Here is a 12,508-nt window from a genome sequence, read left to right on the forward strand (position 1 = left end):
GAGCCTTGCTCTATAGGCAATTTGTAGTAATTATACATTTGGGGGTATGGTATAGACATCAAAAGTGTTATTAAAAAATTAATTGGATAGTTCCATATAAAATGAAAACAGATAAAAATTGAAAGTAGAAATTTAGAAATTGTCTATTTGGTCAACTTTCTAGAATCTTCCACTTTTTCATGGCTTTCTTTAAAATTATTTATTCATGAGACATTAACAGAGAGGCAGAGACATAGGCAGAGGGAGAAGCAGGCTCCCCACAGGGATACTGATGGTGGGACTCTATCCTAGGACTCTGGGATCATGACCTGAACCAAAGGCTCAACCATTGAGCCACCCAGGTGCCCCTTGCATGTTTATTTTATGTGCTGCCAAAGAGAGCACAGAATTTTTTTTCACATTTGCATGTTTATCATGTGGTTTCAAAGAATCAGGGTTTGGTGTGGCAAACGTTATTTGTTTTAAACGTGGGTGGAGAAATGCTTTTGTTTGTCTTGTCTGGGTGAGTAGAGGAATAGAGACTGGGATTGAGCAAGGATTAGTATAAAGGCACTGAGTCACAAAACAGATGCAAAAGGGGATCTAGAAGGAAAATGGGAGGTGCCCCAGCAGTCCATTTCCATTTGGCCTAAGGACCTGGCGTGAGATGGTCACTTAGCATGTCAACACCTAAGTGAAAAGGTCAAACAGTTGAAAAGTTGGCAAAACTCTACTTGTCCAGTTCAACCCTTTCCCCCCCATATGAGCCACCTCTTACAGAAGAAAGAAGACAGAATGGGAATGAAAGAGCAGTGATTCTAGGGCCTTTGCTGTTGCACCTCTTCTCACCATTGATTAACAAATATAGTTTATTGCATTATACAAAGACTATCCCTATCCAGAGGGGCCATTGCTCTGTACCCCTGAGAGATAAAAGGCCTTGCAGAGTACTGTTGATTCATCTCCTGCTTTTGAAAGCTTTGTATTTCTTCCTAACACACACTATACTAGAGAATAGGAAATCTTGAGAAATCCAAGTTTGAGAAAGTGTAGCTTTGTCCCTCTGAGGGAGACTATACATCAGGTTAACGATACTAAATGTCATAAATGATGGAGTCTAGCAAGCACTGTCAAACAAGCATCATTTCTTTTGTGATTATAGTGTTCTCTCCATTTCACTGTGCAATGGTTTAGAACCAGAGCTCTGCCAGAGGTACATCTGGGAAACAGGATTTTTTTTTTTTTTTTTTTTGGTCCAAATCATCAGCAATAGAAAGCCCTAGTGTAGAATCCTGTATTTATGAGACTACAAATTTCCCATTTTGTCACTTCCTCTAAATGACTCAAAGCATGATATCTGTGGTTGTGAGCTGTGATGTAGAAGGGATTTAAGGCCTTAGAAATATAAACAGAGCAGAATAAATAAGTACACTTGCTTGTATTTCCACACTTGCAAAATTTGAATAGACTTGAGATATTGACAGTGGAGACAGTCAGGCTACTGTCATTATAAAATGATAATGACAGAACATGAGCAGAAATCTAAAGATTGTAAATTTATAAATCCAAATCCTCTATCTCAGAAGGACATAACTGTAGGTTTTTATGGCCATGGAGCAGTGGGGGGTTTGTCGGTAGGCTGGTATGATCATCTCGAGACTGAATTTACAGATGAGACTTGTCTAGTTCATTTCTTTTACCCAGTTACCTATGTGTGTTTAAGGGGAGAGGTAATAAATACTTTCAGTGGGAAAAGCATAAGACTTGGATAATCAATCAGTTGGGGAATCACTTCCTGAATAATTAGATAAAATTTCTCATTGCTCTTAGGTCATATGTATATAAACATTTAAATGGTTTAGAAACAGGGCACCCCAGTGGCTCAGCGGTTTGGCACTGCCTTCAGCCTGGGGCATGATCCTGGAGACCTGGGATCAAGTCCCACATCGGGCTCCCTGTATGGAGACTGCTTCTCCCTCTGCCTGTCTCTCTCTCTCTCTCTCTCTCTCTCTCTCTGTGTGTGTCTCATGAATAAATAAATAAAATCTTTAAAAAATAAATAAATGGTTTAGAAACAGATATCACTGATGGTAGAGCTATGGTACAAGAAAACTGTGCCAACATATTGGGGCAAAAAGAAATTTCAGCTGACTCATAATGAAATACAGTTCTCCAAAGTGTAATGCATTAAATCAGGCCCAAATGTTGATTTCATGACACTATTAGTCAACCCTTAGAGACAGGGGGTTTTCAGATGCATTTTGAAAAGCAACGTATGTTAACGTTAGACAAGATGGTAAAATGTCTCGGGCCACTGTAATTTGAAAGAAAGTTTGGTTAATTTCACTGACTTACACTTTGTCTTAAAATTTTGCTTGCTTGACAAGATTGCACCTTTTTCCTTCTGAGTCAGTGTTCAGGCATGTTTACAGACACCTTCAGGCCCATGATGAAGTGTGACCAGTTGGGATGAACAGCCATAAGTGTGCAAGTATTGTGCATTGCTAGGATCGAACACACTGGTAGAACAGTTTGCAACAGCTCTTCTTTACTCTGACAGTCTAGTATCAAAACTATGCTTAACCCCCCCTTGCTGATTTTTTTTGCAAGATGATTTACTGTTATGACTTGGCACATGAATGGCACGTCCCATGAAGATAGTTGACCATTTTCTCTGAGTAGGCACAGGAGAATAAGCATTTTATATTTAGGTATTTTGAGTTTCTGGGTTCCTATGAAGGATAAAAGTAGTCAATTTGCATTGATTTACATATTTTAGTACCAAAAGCTAAATTTATTTTTTATTCAGTAGATATTTAAAGAAGCAAGGTAATCAACATAAAAGAAAAAAATAGATGATCTTATGAGTTTATATCCTAGTTGTGGAGAAGAAAATAGGCAAATGAAGACGTAAACAAGTTAGTTACAGATTGTAGTAAATGCTGTGAAAGAAATAAACAGGATTAAATAGAATGGGATTCTTTGAAAGTTCAGGAAAAACCTCCTCAAAAAAAATTATAATAAGGCTATAACCTGTCATGCAAAGGTCTCGAGAGAACGTTCTAGGCAATGATCATTGTAAGTGCAAAGGCAGACTTATCTAGCTGAGCTTAGTTGTTTGGACAGGAATAAAGGTGGATTATAGAGTAAGTAGAAGGAAGGGCAGTAAGATATGAGGTCTGAGAGATACAAGCCCTGAGGAAAAGATGAAAACTTGGGGGTTTGTGCTAAGGACAGTTGGAAGCCATTAAGCATTTATAAGAGATACGATCTGATGTGATCTAAAGAAAAGCTGATTAACACCTGCTTTGTATGTTATATGTATTATACACTGTATTCTTATAATAAAGTAAGCTACAAAAAAGAATGTTAAGAAAATCATAAGACAAAATGCATTTAGAGTGTATTTGTTTTTTTTATAAAACTGCATATGAGTAGAGCCACACAGTTCAAACCTATGTTGTTCAAGGGTCAACTGTATCAGACTTTAGAAGCTTGCAGAAAGGCTCCCACAGAGCCAGAATTCAGGCCTTTTGGAAAGGGCACTCCTTAGCTGATACTGGTACCTCAGGAGCTTTGAGCACACATCCTGTAGAGCTGAGATCGAGCCTCGGAGGATGGAGGGATTTGCTGCTACATGGTGCTGGTCACTCTGAAGTTGCACATTGGTACTGATTCTGATGGGGTAGGAAAAAACTGCAGATTAAATCCAATTGCTATTTCTAGAAGCAACTGATGCAGTCACAGATACATAAGGGGTAGCAGCTTCATTAGTAAGGAGTGAAATGAAAGTTGCCCTGGGACGTCTGGGTGGCTCAGTGGTTGAGTGTCTGCCTTCAGCTCCCAGTGCAATCCCAGAGTCCCTGAATCGAGTCCTGCATCAGGCTCCTTGCATGGAGCCTGCTTCTCCTGTCCCTGCCTCTCTCTGTGTCTCTCATGAATAAATAAATAAAATCTTTAAAAAAAAAAAAAAACAGCTGCACATATCACATCCACTCATATCCTATTGGTCTAACAGGCACAAACAGGTTTAAGAATAAATATGACTAATTTTTGGTTAGCATGCAACTCAACTGGGGGGAGCAGAGCTGCACCAATACTCTTTAAGAATAAGCTGTAGACTGCAACCACCCAATGTCTTGAGCAATAGTCCGTTTCCTTTCCAGAGAATGGAGAGACTGTCCATTAATCTGGCAGTTGGTTTGTTCAGGACACTCTCTGACTTCTGGCAATGCTCTGACTTCCAGCTTCACCACTTGTCCCTATCTCCAAAAGCAAAGAATTCTGTTATGGATCAAAGATAAAATGTAGCCCTCAAAGAGTTACAAACTTAAGGGGACAGCTAAAGAACCATAAGTAGGACTTAACAGGAATAAAAATTCTTTTTAAGTTACCCTGTCTTTCCCCACCCTTGCAGGATCTGGCAGGACCAGGGTAAGGACATACAGAGAAAGGTGGCTTAGTAAAGTTCAGTTTTAGACCTTAGCAGGAAAGGGTGTTATCCTCCTTCCATGGTCCAAGTCCTAATCTCAAGAGCCAGGATCAGATACGGTCCTATAACAAAGAGACTAAGCAATGTACCCCTGACCTTGTTAGTGCCTGGGTCTTGTGCTAAAGGAAGCCAAAGGAGTTTGACATTCAAAAATAGCCCCTCTCAGTTCACCAAAGTCTGAGTCTGGATGGGGTTTGGAGAAAAGAGCTCTAGCTTGTAGTAGACATGATTTTTTTCCCAGAGTGTGTTCATAGCAGTAGCACTTTTGTGTCTGTGTAGCTAAGCTGGGACCGTACTTCGCAGAACTCCCATCCACTTGTGAGTTAGGATTGGTCACAGAAATTGTTGAAGATAAGACAGAGGTGTAAAGCAGGAGCTGGCCTGCTCTGATGTCTGAGTCGGGGGCTAGGCACTTGCAGCATTTCATTCTCACTATGTCCATGGGGCAGAAGTCTGGCCCATAGCTTCTCAGGTCCCTTGAATCTCCTCCCTTACCCTCTTCCAAATTCCAGCAGTTCTAGAAGCACAGGAGGTAGGCTCCCTCTGCATATACCCACATGGTGGAGGTCAGAGGCAGCAGGGGACAGGGAGATTGCACTTTTCCTCTCCCGCAGCCCTGCTGACCTGTGGTGGCTCCAGGCTCACCAGGAGATCAGAGGCAACACCCCATGATAGACTTGTTCTCCAGTTCCCACAGCTGCATAAAGCCTAGCCCCCATAATAAATCGCGTTTTCCATATCCCTTGAACTTTAACACGGTAAGCTAAGTTATGCTGTGGAGACAAGTTATGCCTAAACCTTAACAACCAGGTTTTATTTCTTGCTCATGGTTCATCCACAGCTCTGTTCTGCATCGTCTTCATTCCAGGAACCAGGCTGAAGGAGCCAGCCTCTGTTTAGAACACTGCTGGCCATCATGACAGATGGAAGGGGGGGAACCAAACACTGCTCTGAAGGCTCTGCCTGGCAAGAGCCTACCACTTCCTACCACTTCCCCTCACACTTCCTTAGCCAGAGCAATTCCAACAGATTGAACCAAAAAATGAGTGAACAGAATATGTTTGTGGGTTTTTTTCCCCTGGCACCAAATACATGTTATTTTTCCATATCAGTTTGGCAATTCTCCAACGTCAACTGGGTGTTCAACAGTTCATTTTGGACACTCCCAGAGTTACTACAGACCTGCAGGTGAAGAGCTCAATGCCACAAGATTGGCCCAACTTCAATGACAACTGTAGTTCCCAGGCTGCCCAGCCAACTGCAAATTCAAATTCATGAGCCCCCCGCCTTGGTTTGACAATTTGGTACAATGACTCACAGAACTCAGGAAAGCTCTTAACCAGGTTATTGTAAATGATACAACTCAGGAGCAGCCAGATGTATTGGACAGGGTATGAGGGAAGTAGCCCTCCATCACTCTCTGAGCACAACACCATCTGTACATTTACACTTGGAAACTCTCCAAACCCCATCATTTAGAGGTTTTTATAGAGATTTATTTACATAGGTATGATTGATTAAATCATTGGCCCTTAGAGATTGAACTCAATCTCTAGCTCCTCTCCCCTCCCTAAAGGTCAGGGAGTGAGGCTGAAACCTCTAATCATGTGGTTGGTTTTTCTGGCAACTGGCCCCTATCCTGAAGCCATTTTACACTACCCCACCATAAGTCCTCATGGGTATACAAACGATAGTATATTCCAAGGATTTAGGAGCTCTGTGGCAGGAACCAGCTAGCTAGTCTGCAGAAAGTCAAGGATTCAGGTTTTCAGATCATCATGGTTTCTCTCTATCACAAATGATTATTATATTGTTCACTCAGCAGTGTTTTAGGGACCTGAACTGAGCACAAGCACTGTACTTGGAGTTATCTTAAGACCAAGTCATTATTTTTATTTTTAGTAGTTCTCCTCTGGGATCAAAATACTATATTTCACTTCAGCAACAAAGTGATAAAATATTTGAGAAACGAATGAGTTGAATATTGATTGGGTCACTTCTGAATCTTAATACTCAAGAGGAAAATTATTTTTTTCACTCTAATATCTCAAAAAATAGGCACACTTTAAAGTGGCTGTGAAGGATTGATATCACAAGTGCTTGAGAAATAAAGGACTTTACAGATTATGTCCTATATGCTCATAAAACAAGATATAGTTTTTAGCTATGGTATACTCAGTATCCCTAATATAATGATGCCACCAGAAGGTTTCTCCTTGTGTTTCAAACAAAACTAACTTGACAACTTATAAGATCATTACTCTTTACATGTGAAATTGTTTATCTACTTTTCTCCTACTAGGCTTTAAGCTTATTGAGTGTATGAACTGTACCTTGTTCGTTTCTGTATGCCCAGCAGTTATTATAGTGCCTCACATAGAGTAACTGCTCAATAAATGCTTACTTTATTGCCAATTTTACCTATTTTAGGATGCATTTTTTTCACATTTCGACATCTCTAAAATTGGGATGCATCTTACAATTGATAATGATGTAAGTTATGGTCAGCTAGGTTTGAAAATCTTCAACCGATACCTCCTGGTAAAATCAAGAAAGCACTAAACTCACAACATATTAGATTTAATGCAGTGTGGGTAACTAATAAGTTAGTAAAAGATTACCTTCCTCAAGTTGTTATGATATTGATTCAAACATATTTTATAAAGGGTGTCATGAATATGACCTTAAAAATCCTTTTACAATTCCACAGCTTCATAAATTATATAGTTTCATTCAATTTATTATCAGCTTTTTTTTTTACTTGTAAGAAATGGAATTTATCATTTTAGCCAAGTTAATTACCATTATTCTGCTGTGTAATTGAGAATTGGGCCCTTCAGATTCTGTTGTCCTTCTAATTCATTCTTTTACAATTTTCTCAGAGGTGCTAATACGTGTTTCACATAAATTTTTGTTTTTGTATTAACTCACTTATTATATATTGAGTGCACATAGTAACATATTCTGCTAAAAGCCATGGAGATTGATATTTTGAAATATCCCTGTTCCATCTGAGACCCTAAAGCCATAGGCAAAACCTCTACTAAGCAATTAGCATTTGTTTATATTGTAACAACCAACACTCTTCCAAGCTTTAGTAAGTAATCTCCTATTCTGTTTATGAATTTCAGTTTACTTATATGTATGTGCTGCCTTTTTTTGTCTAATTCATCACTCAAAAATTTGGTTGTTTTAATAGCTAGGGGGAGAAAGATTTCATTATAAACTGCATGACCATATTTGTTTAATTTGAAAGGATTTGGAAAAAGGAAAGAGGCATTTTAAAAACAAAAAACAACTGTATTTTGTGAGTGAGGTATACAGATGAAAGGAATAAAAAAAGTTTGATTTTTAAAGAAATAGTCTGCTTTTTATAGTAGATGATCAGAAATGCCAACTGAAATTCTGCACTGGGCCATTTCATCATATGCAGCATGACAAACTTTTACATAATTCCAGTGGTCTGCAGATATACATAAAGGCAACACCTTACACATAAAAAGAATATTTAAATGTATCTACTCTTTCCCAGTTTTATAAAATAAAAGTTTACTACAGGGACACTTGGGTGGCTCTGTTGGTTAAGCATCTGACTCTTGATTTCAGTTCAGGTCATGATCTCAAGGTGGTGAGACTGAGCCCTATATCAGGCTCGATGCGTGGCAGGGAGACTGCTTAAGATTCTCTCCCTCTGCCCTTCCCCCCACACCTTCTGTCTCTCAAATGAATAAATCTTAAAAAAAAAAAAAGTTTGTTACACATTGAAAGCCAAATATGGGAATAGAAGTTATTTTTAGGTAAAGGTCAAGTGGTCTCTTATGAGTATTTGATATTATACTCTTGGCATTTATTCCAGGGAAATGTAAATTTATGTTTACACAAAAGGCTGTATAGGAGCACCTGGGTAGCTCAGTCGATTGAGCGCTAACTCTTAATTTCAGCTCAGGTCGTGATCTTAGAGTCATGAGTTCAAGCCCCATGTGGATCTTGCCCAGCATGGAGCCCATTTAATGCTTCTCTCTCTTTCTCTCTCTCTTCCTCCATCCCTCCCTCTCAACCCTCTTTTTCTTTTTCAAAAAGCAGTGGGGGAATGTACCTGAGTGGCTCAGTTGGTTGAGCATCTAGCTCTTGATTGCCACTAAGGTCATGATCTTGGTGTCCTGGGATTGGGCTGGTATAGGGCTCTGCAGGGAATCTGCTGGAGGATTCCTTCCTTCTTCCCTCTGCTCATTCATTCTCTCTCTCTCTCTCTCTCAAATATGTCCTTTTTAAAAGGGCTTATACGTAAATACTCAAATATCCCCGAACTGGAAAAAGTTCAGTGTCCTTCAGTAGATGAATAATTAAACAAATTGTGGTGCATTCATGCCATAGGGTGTTATACGGCAATAAAAAAGAACTAATTATTGTTACAAGTAATTACTTGTATTATCTCAAGGGAATCATGCTGAGTGAAAGAAGCCAATCCCAGGAGGTTACATACTATATTATTACATTTATGTAACATTCTTTAAATAATAGAATTACAGAGGCAGAGAACAGATTAGTGATTTCTAAGGGTTAGGGATGATGGAGGTAAGGTAGTGGGTATGACAATAGAATTCTATATCCTAATTGTGACAGGAGTTACATAGATCTGCATCTGTGATAAAGTTGCATAGAACTATACACACACACTGACCACCTAAAAATTGATGAGATAACCTGGTTATAATACTATCCTAAGTAAAGAGTACATAGGATCTCCTTGTTCTTTTTTTTTTTTTTTTTTCAAAATTCTCGTGAGACTATAATTCAAAATTAAAAGCTTTAAAAAGTTATTCTGCACAGACAAGTGGAGCCATATTAAATCAAAAATCTGTGGAGCAAAAGAATCAACAAAGTGAAATGGCAATCTACAGAATGGGAGAAGATATCTGCAAACCATATGTCTAATAAGAGATTAATATCCAAAGTATTTAAGAATTTTCTGTAACTCAATAGCAAGAAAATAACCCAATTAAAAAATGAATAAGAAACTAAATAGGTATTTCTCCAAAGATGACCTACAAACAGCCAGCAAGAGAATGAAAATGTGCTCACCATCACTAATCATCAGGTAAATGCAAATCAAAACCACAATGAGGCATCATACCTGTTAGGATGAGCATTATATAAAAAAAAGTAGGGATCCCTGGGTGGCGCAGCGGTTTGGCGCCTGCCTTTGGCCCAGGGCGCGATCCTGGAGACCCGGGATCGAATCCCACGTCGGGCTCCCGGTGCATGGAGCCTGCTTCTCCCTCTGCCTGTGTCTCTGCCTCTCTCTCTCTCTCTCTCTGTATGACTATCATAAATAAATAATAATAAAAAAAATATTTAAAAAAAAATAAATAAAAATAAAAAATAAAAAAAATAAAAAAAAGTATAGCAAGTAATTAGGTGAGGATGTGGAGAAATTGGAATTCTTGGGCACTATTGGTAAGAATGTAAACTGGGGTAAGCACCATAGAAAACAGTTTGAACTTTCCTCAAAAAATTAAAATTAGAATATGATCCAGCTTCCCACTTCTCAGTATATATATGCAAAGGAATTCAAATCAAGATCTTGAAGAGGTATTTGTACTTCCATGCTCATAACGGCATTATTTACAACAGCCAAGAGGTAGAGACCACCTAAATGTCCACTGATGAGTGAATGAATAAAGAAAATGTGGTATATGCACACAATGAAATATTATCCAGTCATAAAAAGAAAATCCTGCCATTTGCAACAGCATGGATGATTCTGGAGGACATTTTGCTAAGTAAAATAGGCTAGTCACAGAAGGATAATACTGCATGATTCCACTTACATCAGAGGCATTTAAAATGGCCAGCTTCATAGGAACAGAGTAGAATGGTGGTTGCCAGAGGCTGGGAGGAAAAATTGTGGAATTGCTGTCTGATGGGCATAGAGTTTCAGTCATACAAGATAGAAATGTACAATATTATGCTTATACTTAAAAATAAATTGCCCAGGTGGAGCCCCCTGCAGAATATTTCCAAGAATTCCCAGGAAGGTTTGCCTTCCTCATGCTCCCTCTCCATATAAACTGGTTTATCTCTATTTTTGGCCATTCTCACTACCTTTCCATGATGCAAAAGTGTATAAGCCAATTCTCTGGTCCTATTTTAAGATTGCCATAAGATATTTACAATTAGAAAAGGAAATTTTAATTTGATCAGATTTGTGGAGCTTATCCCAGGTCCATTGGATTCACTTTGCCACAGGAATCCTTTACTCTTTACTACCATCAGTCTCTCCCAGCAATAATGTCATTAAACCCCAGTCTGTTCTGTTCCAGAGTCTGCTCCAGAACAGGGAAGGGAACGAAAGCTTTCTTTTCACTAACTTCTACAACTTTAATAAGACTTTACCCAAACCATCACTAATACCAAATATCTTACCCGTGGGGTATTCTGTTTTACAAACAAGATGTGACCAACCTCTCTATTACTAATAAAATTTAAATTAAATTTAAAAAATGATTTTCTTAAAACTTTTGTTTCAGATCATGGGTCCCAGCTGTAAATTAGGGTCTATGGTCTTTACAAATATTATCTATAAATTTCCAATTTTGTTTCCAGTGCCAAGTCCCATCCCAAGGGGGGACCCAGAGCACTGGGCAATGGTGCCTATTTCACATCCTTCAGGACCTACTGCAGCTACACACATAGAAAAGCAACATTAAGAATGTTGGATTGCCCCGTCCTTAATCCCTAGTAATCTTAGGCCTTCAGGTAAGTGAAAAGCATTTACTCCTGGTAGAAAGTGGTAATTCTTTCTTAAAATACTATAAAATTGCCTGGGCTTCTTTCACAGTCTTTTTTTTACTTCTTTCTCTCTCCTCCTTCTTTCCTGTTTTCTCCCTTTTACTCAGGAAACTAGCTAAATCCTTAAATAAAAGCAGTGTATTTCTGATTATTTTTCTGTAGGTACAAATACTGCTCTAAACTTATAAAAGCTTTTTCTTGTTGAATATGTTTTCTTTTATTCATAAATTTTTCTTAACATTATGTTCCATCATGCCTCCACTCTGTCATTTTCCTTTGCTTTTTCAAAATAATCACTGTGTACATCTTAAACACGATGGAATTTAATACTAAATATTTTTATTGGCCATATGGAACATTTTTTAATATCAAAAACTCATGGATATCATTTTAATCAACTACCATCTTATATTCTCTTTTTTTTTATTCTTTGGTTGTTATCCTTGCAATAAGAAAAATAATATGCCCTGATCTAGAATAAGAATCTGATAACTTTGATGTTAAACATTTCCCTGAGTACTATATAGAATATATAATTTAAGGAACAGTCTGAATCTTTAAAATTCTGTTTATTTTCCTTCTTTCCTCTTAAAATATGATTGAAGAGTAGAAATGCTACATATTACTCAATATTTTTAATTACCTTAATTATTAATGGAGAAGTCAATTTTTAAAGATTTATGTATAAGACTATAATTTGTTACTTGCAAAAAGCATAGAAAGTTAAAATTTTATAATATGCTTAATTATTTTTCCATTTAATATACATATTTAGGCACCTACCATGAACCAAGAATGTGTTTAGAATGAATGGTATGTAGTTCCTATAGAACTTGGCCATCAATGTCACCAGAGAACTCAATAAAAATGTAAATTCTCAGATCCTACCCACAATCTACTGAGTCAGGAACTTGGAGAGAATAACAAATCTTCAAGCTTCTGACCTATGCTAAAACTTGAGGACACTGGTTCACATGAAACAATCAATAACCATGTAGTGTGGAAAGTATCACACTAAATGGGTCTGCAAAATACTCTAGAAAAAGGAAGAAACAGCAAATAACTGGGAAAATTAAGGAAACTGTACAGAAGTGACATTGGAACCACCTTTAGAGCTGAATAGGATTTTACTCTTTAATTAAACAAATCTTTGTACAGCACATACTATCCTACTCACTCTGCCAGACTGAGGAAGTTTAATAAACAATAGTTCAGTAAAAGTCATTAAGCAATAACTCAGAGGCA

General features: G+C 37.9%; 1 protein-coding gene across 1 annotated transcript in view; it reads left to right on the plus strand.

The window, feature by feature from the left end:
- The window catches only part of CPA6 (carboxypeptidase A6), a 308,236-nt gene that overhangs the window by 177,145 nt on the left and 118,583 nt on the right, over positions 1-12,508 (plus strand). The gene's annotated exons all lie outside the window — the stretch shown is intronic.

Source organism: Vulpes vulpes, chromosome 13, assembly GCF_048418805.1.
Source record: "Vulpes vulpes isolate BD-2025 chromosome 13, VulVul3, whole genome shotgun sequence".
NCBI lineage: Eukaryota > Metazoa > Chordata > Mammalia > Carnivora > Canidae > Vulpes > Vulpes vulpes.